We start from the raw sequence: 15,170 nt of genomic DNA, 5'->3' as shown, positions 1-15,170 counted from the left end.
TGCCAAGGGGCAGCCTTGGCTCCCTGAAATTTGGGGGATTTTGGGTTCCAGGCTGACTCCTTTGAGCTTTCCAATACAGGAGTAAATATTCAGGAGATGGAGGTTTTTACAGGCTGGTTCATTGGTTGTTGAAAAAGAAATGGTGATGTTGAGAGGGTTCTTCACAGCATATAGAAAGAGGAGTTGTTCTCATCTTCCTTGGCATTGATTAAATGAGGAATTTCAGTTCTCACTTCGATCCTGGGAATCATTCTTAAATTGAGTATTTAAAGCACCCTCCAAAACAATGTAAGTAAAATATTTTATGTTAACAATAATGTCTGGTATCCTGGAAGCTCCTTCCTACAAGTATATTAATATATAGGCATTATAATGAAATCAAATGAGGGCTTGCTTCTTTCAGAATATTTTTGCATTTTTTTGGGAAGTATTTTTACTAAATCACACGTGCACCCAATCCTATTGCCAGCCATTCCCATATAAATTTATAATTACTAATTTTCAGTGCTGTATTTATCAACATTCTAATTGCTTTCCTTGAAGAAACTGCTGGAAGCACTATCAAGCTAGGATGTTTCCACCCAGACTTTTGGCATTGGGTATGGGGAGGGAAAAAGAGGACTTTTTCTCTTCTACTGCGTTATTACTGAAAATAAAGTCTTGCCAAAACTAGTTTTAATGAGACTCTTAGAAAAAAAAAATCAGCTTTAGAAAAAATTACCAGTTTTTTTACTTTGCCTATTATATATTTATATTCTTGGAGCATGTGCAGTTGAGTCACTTGTAAAATAAAAGGGATTTTTGGTAGTGAGGATGTGGTCCAAATGTGGAGTCTCCGCCACTAAACATTTACTGACATCTGAGGTGGCTCGTAGTGCTGTGAGTCTGGAAGCTGTAGCTAATCCAGAAGGACTTCTGGAGCATCCCAGTGTTCATGGAACCTGGATGTTCCAATAATGGTGTCTTACCCTGCTGTCTGTCTGTCTGGCAGTGAAAGACTGTCTGCAGTGTTCTTAGGGCTCAAGAGAACAAGGATGGCTCCATATTGTTACTAATAAAGAGAGGAGTAATTCTGCCTTAAAATTTGGGAGATTTATTAGTAAGCCATTTCATAAACCCAGAATGTGAATTATTCAGGGTTCTTTTTCCTGAAGTGTGAAGTTCAAAAGCACAATGAAATTATTTTAAATAAAAGGAATATTTTAGTTTTCCTGTATCAGCAAAGATAAATGGAACTCTATGGCCAAAAAAGACTTGAGGGTGATCTTGCTCATCCTTCTGTGTGTTGTGTATCTGTTCCATTTCTGACAAATGGTTCTCTGACTTGTTTTTGAAGTATTTAGTGAATGCAGTTCCCCAATGTCTCTAGGCAATTGGTTTCAGTAACTAATTTTGGGTAGTATAAAATAAATATTCTTTACTGCTGATTAAGCCAGTTTTGTTTTCTCACAGCTAAGACTCCACAGCTGAAATGGAGAACAATTTTTATACAAAACTTTTTCAGGTGATTGTCTCCTTTGTTCTGCACTGAACCAGCTTAACCTCTTTAGCAACAGAATATTGATTAACTGATTTATCCTTTAAAAGATTACTAGTCTTTATTAAGTTTCTCTTGGTTGATATGAGCCACTTCTCGATTTATCAGAATGATTTTTGTTAAGATCTTGTCATTAAAAATACTTGCAGCCTCTGCCATGTCTTGTATGTAACTCTCCTGTGTGTGTCAATGTCCTCATGCAGGTCCTGGAGGGAGGGACTTTCTTGCAATGTTCATCCACATGGATTGAAAAGAAATTGCAAATAAAAACCCTCTGGGTGCCATAGTTCATCGTTGCCAGCCTCTCTTAGGGCATTTTTACCAGGACTGTATTAGGGAAGATGATTGCTCGTAGCTTAGAGATTACTTCTGTTTCTTAAGCATTGTGTGAAATTCTTCCAGTCCTGCTGACTTGAATTTCTCTAATTATTTAGTCTAGCAACAAAATCAGTTTCTAGTATTAGCTACAATAAATCTGTTTTATGAAGGCTAAAATACAGAAAATGGCATTTGAGTCTGTTTTGTTATCCGTTTGTTCTTTCTAAACACTGTTTGTACAGACTTTTGTGTTTTACTTCTTACTTCTAAAATATTTCTGAAACTTTGTTTGCCTTTTATACTGCACAGTGGTAATACTGCATGCTGTGCTTTTATCTCTTCTGATTTTTATCCCTGACAGTTTATGCTGTTCCTTTATATTCATTAAAATGCCCTTGTTTCCATTCCTAATATGATTCTTTCTAGTTTCAGACCCTTATTACTGGCTGCTTTTATGCAGCCTGTATTGTTCATATACATTTCCTATCTCTCCCCTGCTTTGGAATACTTTGCCATTGTGCACATTCCAGTACAATAACTGCCAGTCCTCCTTTAAATTGTAGTCTCAAGAGATTCTAGCAACAAGTTCAAAGAGTTTGTTGAAATTTGCTTTTCTTCTTTCAGTTAATTGAAGATAAAAACTTGCTCTCCCTCTCTGCTGCTCTCGCTTTCCCCCTTCCTTGGCACAGCGAGTGCTTCTCGTTACCACTTCCAGCCAAATCACTGTACACATTGAGATGTTTAAAATGGAGCCTGCCCTAATAGAGTGAAGTGTGAAGTAACTGCTCTTCTGGCACCCTCAACTTTGTGAAACAGTTGTCCTCAGCGTTTTCACAAACATGTTGGGCTGTTTGTTCTGATATTTTGGTTTTCTATTAGACGTATGGATGATGAAGGCCTCGTCTTACCCTCTGAGATACGTGCTCTGAAAACTTCTGCTAGCTGATTCCAAAGCCTCAGCAGCTTCCTCAGATTTTTCTCTCCCAGCCTTCCCTGTTCCTTTTTTCCTAGTTCCCATTCTCTGTTGCTTATGTGTTTGTTTCACCTCCAGCTTTTTTCCTTGTAATAAAAGCAAGTAACTATTTTTTTTCGTACCGTGGCCCACTGAACTGGATGAGACTAGAACTTAGAAATGGGCCAGATGCTTTTCATTGTGAAGAAAAGCTTGGAAAAGGGAATTTTGAAATAAAAAGAACTGATCATTTCAGTTTCCTTAATTTTTTCCATTTCTAATTGTGCTAATTTGTGGCTGTGCTAGTGTTTTGTATGGATGAGGGGCATGGCTGTAGCCAGCAATAGTGTTCTGGCACATGAAGCACTCAGCTTCTTGTCCATGGTTGTGACAAACCCAGCAGGGAATGTTTGGAGTTGCTGGACACTGTTGTCCCCAGTGTTGTCTCTGCTGCCATACAGTTCCAGTGGTTGCTCCTGCACTTCTGACCACTCTGCCAAACAGTTCTCAAGGCTGGCCCAAGGTTTCCTGTGGTCCCCATGCTGTTCCCAGCACAGGTTGTGTGGGGCTGCTTTGTGGGGGAGGTTGGGAATGAGATGGTGTGGATGGAAGCTGTCCTGTGCTTGTCAGCCTCAAGGCCACCACCACCAGCTATCTTTTATGTACTGGTATAACCATAACTGGATTTGTTTTGTTGGTGGTGTTCTATCAAGGAGGAATTCAATCAAACTGATAGAATTCTCATCAGTTTCACTCTCAGCCTCCTGGGCAAGCAGTGTGCCACAGTTAATGTTCTCTAACCCATAGGGATGGGAGTTTAGGAGGAGCAGCTCACTGCAGAATTGCTCTAGAGGGAGCAGAGGAGATGGGATGTACAAGCCATGAGGCTCTGGGAAATGCTAGATTTCAGTGCTACTTCAGGCTTCTCACAAACAATGTTTCCTGGTTCATATTTTGAGTAATTAACCTTGCATCAGGCATCCTGGTAGAGATCTGTACAAAGGAAAGTGCAAAACACATTCAGCAGGAGCTCTAATTTACATTTCTGCCTGTGTCTTTCAGAAACCCTTTAGGAGAGAACTGGGCCCAGAAATGGGAGGGTAACTCAAGAAATAAATTATCTGTAAGCAAAATTCTTTAAAGAAATAATCTCTGAGCACTAAGGGCTGGCTCATGTCTGGCTTTGCTGTTGTCTCTAATGGAGTGGCAGAGTATTCTTTGTCTTGTGGTATGCTGTGAATGGCTTGGAAATACATTAATTTCAAATATATTAGTTGGTAAAGAATAATATAAGAGCTTGATAAACTCACATTTCATGTGCTCTTTTTGTGGTCTTCTCAGACAAGGATACATTGGTAGAGCAGAACAAAGTACTGTTGGTTGTGAACCTACTTTATGGACAAGCAGAAAATCTTGATCTCAAGGCTTGTTAACCAGATGGTGTCAGTGAGGGTTTTAAATTACTGATAATATAAATAAATATTTGTTTAAGAATATTTTCTGCTTACTTTTTTTTTTTTTTAATTCATGTGTCTCTTTTCATTTCACTTGCTTTGGACTGTCTTGATAGAAAAGAAATAACCAGTTTTTACATTGTTAACTTGGCCATGCTATTTTAAAGGCTTTTTTAGACCACTGAGAGTTTCTTGTCTATACTTAGTTAACATGCTCACACTTAGAAAAAGTGAAGTCATAATTGTCTTGGACATGTTTAAACTTGAGTTGAAGCTTGGGCTCTCAGCTATTCCATATCTTCTCAGATGCACTGTGTTCCTCATGTGGCTAGAATTTGGAAAAGCGTTGTGATAGACATTTAGCTGGCTTTTATCTAAAGACTATAAATGTTGTTCAACTAAGTTGTTAAATATTTTTGGGTATTTCTGGGGTTTTTGTCTTTCTCTCTCTTTTTTTTTTTTTTTTTTTTTTTTTGTCCCCTAGTGTGTAGCCTGAACCGAACCTGGGGAATTTATGTATTTATATCTGCGTGGATGTGACCACGTCATGTGGTGTGGGAGCATATTCCATAACAGCTATTAGTAATGGGCCTTGGGGACAGGGCAGGGGCTGAATTCTAGCTCCTGTAGTCATGCCACCTAGGTTTCTTTTTTGGGAACATTGTGATGGTCTAGTTTCTGTCTGAATTGTTTTCTTTCAAAACTTGAATAATTATATTTATTTTACTGTTCTAAAGGAGCTTACTGATGGAAGGAGGAAGTGTTTTAAAATTCTGCAGAGGTCCTTATGCTTAGTCAGAAGAGTGAAGTAGTTATCTCTGAAATGCAGTCCAGATAGGCTGGGGTCTGGGCAGGGGCAGTCTAATAGGAAATACTAAACAAAGGTGTTTAGGTGTGATTTAGTTTGTCTGAGTATCACCTTTATGCCCTGATCTGTGTTGTCTGTACTTGGCAAAAGTAATTTCAAATAGGGTCCCCCCACTGGATTTCAGCACTGTGTGTAATTACACAGCTATGTAAACAAGGAATTGAACTTCAAAATATTTTAAAACTGTTTTGGGAACTGACTCTGACCTGCTTTGAGGAAGAGCTTGGACTGGCTGACCTTTGAGGTCTTTTTCAACCTGAGTGATTCTGTGATCCTTTTCCATAAGCATCCCTTCTGATGGTGATGTCCATTATTTCTGTGGTACCCATTGCTTTTACACAGTGAAGGATGTGTAGTAATTTTTATTTCCTAGATGGTGTTTTCCTGTATTGTTTATGGAAAGAAAATAGTTTACTCAATCTCTTTGTTTCATTGTCTCTTATTTCCTTTGTCACTTGATACTTGCTTTATCTCTTAATCTGTGTGATTCCACATATACTAAATAAATTATTACTTCCTTACACATTGGGATTGTTTTTTTCAGAAATAGTGTCACCTGGCATTCCAGATTTTCTTTTTAAAAAGTAAATTTAAAAGTTTATCTGCTAGAAAAGGGTAGGGCTATTTTGATTATGTTAAAGCAAATATGTCAGAATTTATATTCTCATTGGACTTCCATCATGCACTGTTGAAAACAGTTTTGTCCTGCCTGTGCTAGCAGCTAACAATGCATGTCACTAGCAATGAGTCATTTTCTGATGGCCTGGGAGCGTTCAGGTATTTCTGTTTTCTGCCTCTTCTCATCTTGCATCTTCTTTTGAACTTGTGGTTTTTAATCTATATTGTTCTTTAGTCCTCTCTGTATTTATTTGCTCATCTCTTTATTTTTTTGGGGGGATAAAGAAAATTTTCATCGGGAACTCTAGTGACAGGACAAGGGGGAATGGCTTCAAGCTGTCAGAGGGCAGGTTTAGATTGGATGTTAGGAACAAATTCTTTGCTGTGAGGGTGGTGTGAGGCACTGGGACAGTTTGACCAGGCCCCATCCCTGGAAGTGTTCCTGGCCAGGCTGGATGGGGCTTGGAGCAACCTGCTCTAGGGGAAGGTGTTCCTGCCCATGGCAGGAGGAAATTGGAAATTGTATTTGCCACACCTTGCCAGTCAAAACCATGAGAAAAGACAGAATTCAATGCTTTCTTTATAGAAAGCTGTTTTAATTATCTGTCTTACATTGCTGTTCAATTTCTGTTTCTAAAAGCAGGCTTGCTAGATGTGGCATCTTAGATGTAATGGCTTTAAATTGAATTTATCACAATATGTTAATGTGGGTATGCAGTTAATTCACATGTTTCTTGGCTGTGTAACATGCTGCCAACCTGTCTTTGGGTCTAGATATGATCTGGTTTATGCTCACAAGAAGAGAGAGGAGGAGAGAGGAAATAGACTGTTTGGAGCTGGTTTAGAACATTTTTTAATTTTATTTTTTAATTTTAGAAATGGAGTCTATCTCTAGGGAATGTTGTAGCACAGGTTAGAAACTAAGAACTTCCAAACCCCTTCAAATGCAGTAAAAAAAGGAGTCAGTCTTCTTCTGTTTAATCCTTTGGCATGGAAATTGGAATTTATAGAGAAATTATTCACAGAAGAGGGTGGTTTGAGTTGCTATGTAGCATGGAAGCATACAGGGATGCTGGAAGGTAAAATGCCTTTACATTTCAGTAGAATTGCCAGACTAAAGGATAAATACTTGCATTTCCTTTTCTGCTTTTGTCCCTTTGTAGCTCAGTACTTAGTGTTTAATCTCAAGTTGTTACAATTTTTAGAAACCCATTGAATATTTTGGAAATAGCAGGTGGGCAGGAGTTGAGGGAAATGTTTAAGAAAGACAAACACATTATTGAGCTTCTTAATATATCTGTCTTTACATTTTAAAATCAATGAAGTACCAGATCTGATATTTGACCCACTTAGAGTAACCAAGTAATACTTCTGTTGAGAAGTCCTTGTTTTTTATTTGTATGTGTCCCATCTGAAATTTTGATAGGAGTATATTGGAATTGGTGACTTGTTTTATTTCTGAATTTCTCTTGGTTGCTGTGAAGAAACATTCTCTCAAAGTTAGGAATGTAAACAGGGCCTATCACAAACAGATAGGGCTGCTTTGCTCAATGTGTCTTGATTAACTCAAGAGTGGCATCCTTGAGTTAATCAATTTGAGCTTGGAAGAAAACAGTCCACCATATGTATAGACATAAGTTTTTATCTTAATCATTAAATCTATCACTTCTGTTGCTTATTTAAAAAAAAAAGAAGTCTGAGGAGAGACGACTGGTCCCATTTTTCCCATGTACATTTTCTTGGCAGAAGCATTGGCATAAACACTTCCTGCCTTGCCATCATGGTGACACACGTTTGTGGAGATGTGTGAATCAGGGCAGGGAGCTGCTGCAGACACAATTGCTTTGCCTTTTCTCAGTGTCCAGCCCTGCTGCTTCTTGCTGGGTTGCCCTGTAGCAGGTTTGGTCCATGTGTCTGGTTCACAATCCAACATTCAGCTGAATGGGAACAGTTCTGAGGCTGGGAGGAAGAGGTATGGGGTGGGATGAACATACAATGCTACTGAATGCAATTTATGGGCAGTTTGTGTGGAGAAGTAGTAATCAGTCAACATGACTGGTGTTGGACCACATCTGACTGCGCTGTAGTAAAATTACACTTTTTCCTTCCTAAGTTTTTTATGGCAATTAATGTGGTCTTAAAGAACTAAATCTCATGCTTTGATGTGAGAGAAAATACATCCCCAAAGAAGGGGAAGAACAAGGCCAGCTAATATGGCTTCATACCTGTTAGCTTGGATCCTGGGTCACATGAACAGCAGTGAGAAATACTGAGAGTAATTAATTATTTTAACCAGCTCTTACTAAAGCACAACTTGTTTGTGCTAGCCTACTTAAACTTGTCAGATGACCCATTACCTTCTAGGTTAGAACTTAAAGTTTTTAACAGTGTAGCATGTGAAAATACCTGCAGGTCTAAGGTACAGCAGCACAGCCAGCCATGTGAATTGATGGAGGGTCAGTCATGCTGCAGAGGTATCACCTGGAATGGTACCACACCAGGATTGTAGTGGAAGCTCATGAAAACCAGCCAGTTATGGGATAGATGACACAGGAAACTTGGTACTCCAGCCTTGCTTAACCTACTGACCCTAAACACTCCTTTTATTTAATGCAGTTTGGAGAACACACAGCTTCTGTCTGCTCTTTGGTATCTTCTTTGCTTGAAGAGGAGCTTACTTTAGTTGATGTGAGAATTATTGGTTAGAAAAGTGTTTAAACTCAGCAGAGATGGATGCCCAACAGAGGCTTGTCCTGGCTGAGCCTGAAGGACTGTGAGTGTGAAAGGGAATAGGCAAAGTGATTGATGGCTCAGTAGGGGCTTTGCAATTCCCCGCTTGTTGGTTGGACCAAGACAATCAACCCTCCCTGCAAAATAAACCCCTGACATTCCCCACCTCAGCTAAGGCTTAGAATAACATATTTAACCTTCTCATTGCAGCAGACTGAGCGTGCTAATATGTGTGGTTACAGAGATGTGCTGATAAGCCAGAGCTTGATAGCACCTTGTAGCCAAATATATTTATGTGTCCGTACCTGTACTAACATGGCACAATGGCTCTTATACAATAGTTACTTGTTTCAGAGTAAACACCTGGAGATTTTTTCATGTGAGTGCTTTCATTTTAAAATTTTATCGTCATCTTTGGAGAATGGGTTTGATAAAAACTTTCCTGTAGGCTGGGCACCTAGAACATGTTCCAGTTGAAAATGCAAGGAGAGGCAGCACTGGTCTATTCCCTCTACCTGGGTAGATCCCATTCTGTGAATCAGTGTGGGATTTTGGGTTTGTTTTGTTCAGTCTTAGAAGTAAAATGATATCTTTGAGTTCTTAGATGCATTTATTGAGAATTTCTCTAATCAGTTCTCATAAGGCAATACTGAACTTTCTTGCTTGTCCACAACAGATGGTGCCCAAGAATAACTACGTCCAGCTGCAGCTCAGTGTGACAGAAGAGAATTTGATTTTAAAAAAAAAATGTTAAGATGAGTGAGAAAGTAGAGGTGATGCATGGTCTTACTTTGTTGGACAAACAAGTCAGATTATTATTGTTGTCAATGTGTCAACCTGTGTCTTGCAGATGTCTGATACTTAAACAAATTTTAAGAAAACTTGAGATTGACAGAAGCAAAGCATTACACAACAGCTGCTGGGGGGTTTTTGTGTGAAGGGAAGTTGAACAAAGGTAGTTGCATTACTGCTGATATTGGCAGGACCCATTGGTTTGCAAGTATCTATCAATGCAAGTGAAGTGACACTTGCGTAATGTTTTCTTGATTTGTTTTTCTCTCTGTAGGAGAATAAAATTGGCAGGGAGCATTTGGAAGATTAGGAAAGAACCATTTGTAGATGGACATTTGTCAAGCTTTGCTTTCTTAGCTTGTCCATTCCAGATTGTTTTGGAGAAGTGTAGAGCAGCCTGGAAAACGTTGGGGGGGGGGCATGAGAGGGGGAGAGGAAAAAAAGAAGAAAACGAAAGCATAAAACACTAACTAAAACCATGAAACTAAACACCAAGAAGTTTCACCTCAACATGAAGAAGAACTTCTTTACGTTGAGAGTGGCAGAGGACTGGAAGAGGCTGCCCAGGGAAGTCATGGAGTCATTCCAGACCCACCTGGGTGCGTTCCTGTGTCACCTGCTCCAGGTGACCCTGCCTTGGCCGGGGCTTGAAGTAGTTGATCTCCAACCAAAAGGGTCCTGTGATTCAGTGGAAAAAGGAGAAAAACAGGAAAAAAAAAAGGCGATCCCCGGAGTCCCACGTTAATCTTTCACGCGTGAAACCCTGGTTTTCCCAGAGCAGCCCCAGCAGCCGAGGAGGGGCCGCCAGGAAAGCGGCTGGCGTCTATGGAAACGTAACTTTTGGTTGCGCTGCTTTGTTAAATGGGAAAGTGCGGGCGTGGGGGGAAGGGAGCGGGAGCGCTGCCGCCCGCCGCGCTCGGAGGGTGCTCCCGGGCAGGGCCGGCGGGAGCGGCCGGGCCCCCCCGCGCTCGGTTCCCGGTTCGGCCCCGGGCTCTCCCCCGGGACGCGCGGGCCCCGCGGGGGTGCGGGGCGGGGGCCGGCCCGGGGGAGCCTCCGGCGGGGGCGCTGCGCCTCCGGCCGCCGCCGCTCCGCCTCCCGAGCGCGGGCGGCCCCGCTCCTGCCGCAGCGCTCCGGTCCGCACATTGGCGGCGCCCGGCTGCGTCGGATCTACTTTCTCTCCCTCGGCTCCCTTTTTTTTTTTTTTTTTTTTTTTTCCTCTCCCTTCTCTTTTTTTTTTTTTTTTCCCTTTCCCCTCCCCTTCCCCCCCCCGCTCCCCTCCCCCTCCGCCCTCCTCCGCCGGCGGCCCCAGCCTGGTTCGGGGAGGATCCCGGAGCCGAAGTTCCGCGGCGATCGGGGCTGTGGCGCATCGCTCCCCGGCGGCGCCGCCATGGGGGGGGCCCTGTAGAGCCGCCCGAGGCCCCGGGGCAGCGGCCGGGGGAGCGCCGAGCGAGCGGCACGAACATGGCAGACCGCGGGCAGCGCTGAGCATCGCCGTCTCCGCTCCGCGCTGGGCTCGGGCCCTGGCATGTAAATAACTTCTCTTCCCTCCGGATCGCACCGGTGCCAGCCCCTCCATTTTCCAGAGGGGATTTGCGAGCGGTTCCGCGGCGCTGGGCGATGTCGCGCAGAGCCAGTTCGCCGGGGGTGAGTACGGCTGGCGCTGAACTTCTTTGTATCGAGGGCAGGCGGTGACAGCGGGAAGGGGCTCCCCGGGGAGCGGGGACCCGCCGGGACCGGGCGGCAAACTTGGCGTGGGGACTGGGCGCCGCTGACACTCGGCACGGCGAATTCGACGCCGTTTGGTCAAAAAAAAACCCGGACCCGCGTCCAGACGTGGGTGTAGAGGTTCAAGTTACACGCTCGCTGGGTAATCCGCGGCCGTTTACAAAATAAAAATAAGGAAAAAGGAGGGTGGTGGGTGGGAGAAAGAACCACAAAAGCCCCGCTCGCCCTGACCCGGGCGCAGCCGGGCATCCGGTCAGCGCTGCCCTGGGTACACCTACACACGTGTGCCCGCAGATATTCTGGAAAAAATACGACTTTATATGGATACCTATAGCACAACTATTTATTTTTCCTTTTATTTTTTTTTGTCGTTTCCTGATGTAAATACTGGAGAGATGGAAAATGGAGATAGGGTTAATTTTTCTTTAATATTTTGAAGTATTCTGTGCACGTTATATTTGAAGAACATGCCATTTTAATTTTGCATGCTTCCAAAGCATACCTTTATAGTGTTAATTTTAGGTGATCCTCCCACTGTTTTAAACTGTAGTTCTAAACTAAGAGGGAAAAATAAAAACACTTTAAAAAATAAACTATGTTTCTAGCGCATAATGGATGGTCAGATCATCATATATGATGATTTTCATGTGAGCAAATAGGTCATAAGTCAAAGTAAGTGTTATGTAACTGGCTGGCTTTAACAAACTTGGTACAACTGTAAAGAAAAAAAGTCTATTTCTTTTTTTTATTTGGGCACTATGAGAGGCTGGCTACCCCTTTCTCCAGTGGCCTTACTTTGTAGCAGGCTGATTAAAAAAACCCACCCAACATAACAATCTATGCTTTCAAAATATGAACCAGTTAATTTGTGTAGTGTTTTGTATTTTCCTGAAAAACTCCTTCGGTCTCGTGCTTCATTCTGGATACTAAACCCTACACGCTCACCAGTAAATCATTAGTTAACACTCTAACTGGATTCTTACATAATTGAAGAACGTTCCTGAGTTAGTTTAGATTTTTGTTTAACTTCATTTTTTTTTTTCTCAGAATAGCGTTATTTGGCGTAGAGCTGTTGAAAGATCTGAAGATCAGTATGAAAATGGTTTGGGGCTTTTTCATGTGAAGAAATAAAGCAGTAGTGGGTTTGTACTATAGCAAAACTGAAACAACTGGGCAGACATTTAAAGGTTTTCTCAGTGACTCTGTACAATGCTGGGTATTGAAGTGCACACAGCTCCTAAGCTGGAGGTTACGTGCAGGGGTCTTTGTGCTGTGTGTACATCATGGTGATGGTCGTGTGTGGTGTTTGATGCTCCTGCACAATAAAATCCACTTGCTACAGAAAATAACTGCAGCTTCCAGACTGCTGAGTGGAAATATTTTAACCATCTACTTGTAAGATAGAAGCAGGAGACAAGATAGACTTTTTTCTTAGTGCTGTGTGATCAGCTGCATCTGAGTGCCATTCAGTAACTTCACTGATGACTACTGTACATTTGTTTTTAAAGGGTTTGGTTATGCATCTTTTACTACTTTGGTGTAAATGGTCTTTATTTCGAGAATATACTTGGAGTTCAAGTATCTGTAGTTTTAGTTCCTTGCCTCACTTACAGGTCATCTTTATAAACTGTTTTATGACTTTTTATGACTCTTGTTTTGTCTGTTCTATGCAAAGTAATACCTAATATTCTGGCAGCATTAAATATAGAAGCTTTTAGGTCAAAATATTTTTGTTTTGGTAGGAATAGTATTTTTTGTATAATAATTTTGTCAGACTCTGTTGACTCATATTTTTATATTTTTTCTCCTTTTTTTTTTTTTTTTTTTTTTTTTTTTTTTTTTTTTTTTTTTTTTGTGTGTGTGTTATTCTCTCCTAAGCAGAAACTCCTGCAGAGTTTTGGCAAAATGTTCTTTGGAAGCTTTTTTTTGGAGGGGAGGACACAGGGGGTGATATTATTGTCATTTACATAATATACCAGTAGAAAGTAGTTGCATCATGTACAGTTTCTTAACGTGACCGTTCATTGGACTTGCCTGAAAATGATCTCTTAAGGGTAAATGGCTGAGCAGAAATTAAAAGCCACCATGTATTTGTTTCTCCTTTTATTTCAGGCTAAAAGGACCATACAGTATATGCTTTATGTATATTTCCAGACTTACTGTATTTAATTTATTCAGCTATTTAAAAATAATGGTTGAAGTATTCTTTTCTCATCACTGCTGTCAAACCTTACGGCTTTGCAATTCTGGTTTCCTGTTCTGAAAGTGTGGATAGAAAACTCTTAGTATGGAGGAGCGTGTACTTGGTGTGTACCATTTAGTGTAAAAGACACAGTCCAAGAGGATGGGGACTGGCTCTGGAGTGGTGTCAAAAGCAGCCTCTAAACAAGCTGAAAGACACTCTTTTGTTTTATTTGTTCCAATTTTAGTAATCACTAAAGCTCCTGGAAACCCTGGGACATAGGGTGTTCGAAGAAGTCCTAAAATCCACTTTGACAGTCTTTTATAATTCTGTCTTTCCTCTGCGAAATCCTTTTGGCATGTGGTGGTTCTCTGGCAGGATCCCAGCGTGTGATATCACAGATATCAGATGTCTCCTTGCCATCCATGGCATTTGCTGTGCCACAGTGGCGCTCCCCGGGACGGCCGAGGTGAACCAGGAAATGTCATGGAAATGGGGTGGGGAGAGCCAGGAAATGTCATGGAAATGGGGTGGGGAGAGCCAGGAAATGTCATGGAAATGGGGTGGGGAGAGCGAGGCAGAGGAGCTGTCACGTGCCTCTGGGAATAGGTGAGCGCCTTCTGTTTGACAGCGTTCACGTCTTTGTGTTCTGTAATCTGATGTGGAATGTATTCAGCAAACAGATGTGGCTTTTAGTGGTCTTGACAGGTTTTTTTTAATTTTTTTTCCTGACATCTCAGATGGAGTTGAGTGGAGAAACATCACAGTTAAGCTTTGTCCTTTGGAAATATCTTTGATTTTAAAAAAATGGAGCATAATTATAGGTGGCCTTCCTCGTCAGAATTTTTTTTTTTCATCTCAGTGTTGAGGTCCAAAGCCAGGCACAAGCATAGATGATATCATGCATTTGGAGGATATTTGGCTCCTCCATAAGGGCTGTTGGAAGTTAGTCATAGCACTCTGTGTTTCTCTCTGTCAGGGAAGTCTCCCTCTTGTTTGTACTCACTGGAGAAATGTTACACAGTAAGTGTGGCTTGTGCTGATGGTGCTTTTGTAGTACAGCTAGAAAATAAAAGATTTCACGCTGGCCTCTTTGTCCCATGTTTCCATCCTGATTTCCAAGCATTAAAAGCTGAATACTTGTGTAATGTTACTTAATAAGAAAAGATAGAGGCATGAAAGAAGAGTCTGCTTGTGTATATATTTGTTTGTTTAGCCAGGACTTGCAGTTCTTGGGTATAATTCAGTTTCAGGAATGAATTCTTTGTTTTAGATGGAGCTCAATGTGTTCCTTCCAACCACACACACTTCCATGTTGTTTTAACTCTGGATCTTCCTTTTTCTCTCTCTTTTTAATTTAAGTTTTTTTCTTCTTATTTTTAATTTCCAGGCCCCAAATGCCCCCATGCTATAAAAAGAGAAGGTGGGTTGCTTTTGGAAGACTCCATTCAGGAACAAGTGCATGTGAGAGCAGGTTATTATTGCCTGGTTTATATAGTTTATATGTAGTTTATAGTTAACCAGTTTGCAGTTGCTGTTAGCATGTAACATCAGGTGCCATAGAGAAAAATGGGACAAACTCTGAAAAGGGCAGTTCTGGGAATAATCATTCCATGGGGGATCTGTTTGAGGTGGAGTTAGACCAGGAGGAAAGGGAGCTGTATTTTTTCCAGAATTCAGAAAACCTCAAACAGAATTCTTATTTAGGCTTACAGTTCTGCAGAAATCTGCTGCCTTTGAATCAAGTGACTTGTGAAGGTACTGAGTTAAATAGAATTTGAAGGTTTTTTTGAAGCAGGAGGAACAGGGTGAAAGGATGTGATGTATTTGGTGGAACAAAGAGGATGGGGCAGGGGAAGGGATGGGTTGGATGGGACTATACAAGGATGGTGTATCTGGAGCAATGAGAAGAAATGAGGTTGGAGCTTTATTTTAGTCACCTTGCCCTTAGGCTTGAGTGGGGCAATTTTGTCATCATGGTTTTGTGGCACTGC

General features: G+C 41.5%; 1 protein-coding gene across 10 annotated transcripts in view; it reads left to right on the top strand.

The window, feature by feature from the left end:
• KMT2C (lysine methyltransferase 2C) overlaps positions 1-15,170 on the top strand; it is a 189,661-nt gene that overhangs the window by 7,577 nt on the left and 166,914 nt on the right. Inside the window, exon 1 of one of the 10 annotated variants that reach the window (XM_071428561.1) lies at positions 10,555-10,913. The exons of the other annotated variants lie outside the window; for them this stretch is intronic. The gene's annotated coding sequence lies outside the window, so the exon portion shown is untranslated. Of the gene's footprint in view, positions 1-10,554; positions 10,914-15,170 lie in introns of those variants that run through there. 10 annotated transcript variants of the gene reach the window in all.

Source organism: Agelaius tricolor, unplaced genomic scaffold (genome assembly GCF_023055355.1).
Source record: "Agelaius tricolor isolate 1412-34295 unplaced genomic scaffold, bAgeTri1.0.p SCAF_6, whole genome shotgun sequence".
In the NCBI taxonomy this organism is placed as follows: Eukaryota; Metazoa; Chordata; class Aves; order Passeriformes; family Icteridae; genus Agelaius; species Agelaius tricolor.
Note: the sequence above shows the minus strand (reverse complement) of the source record. Positions and strands in the feature narration are given on the sequence as shown.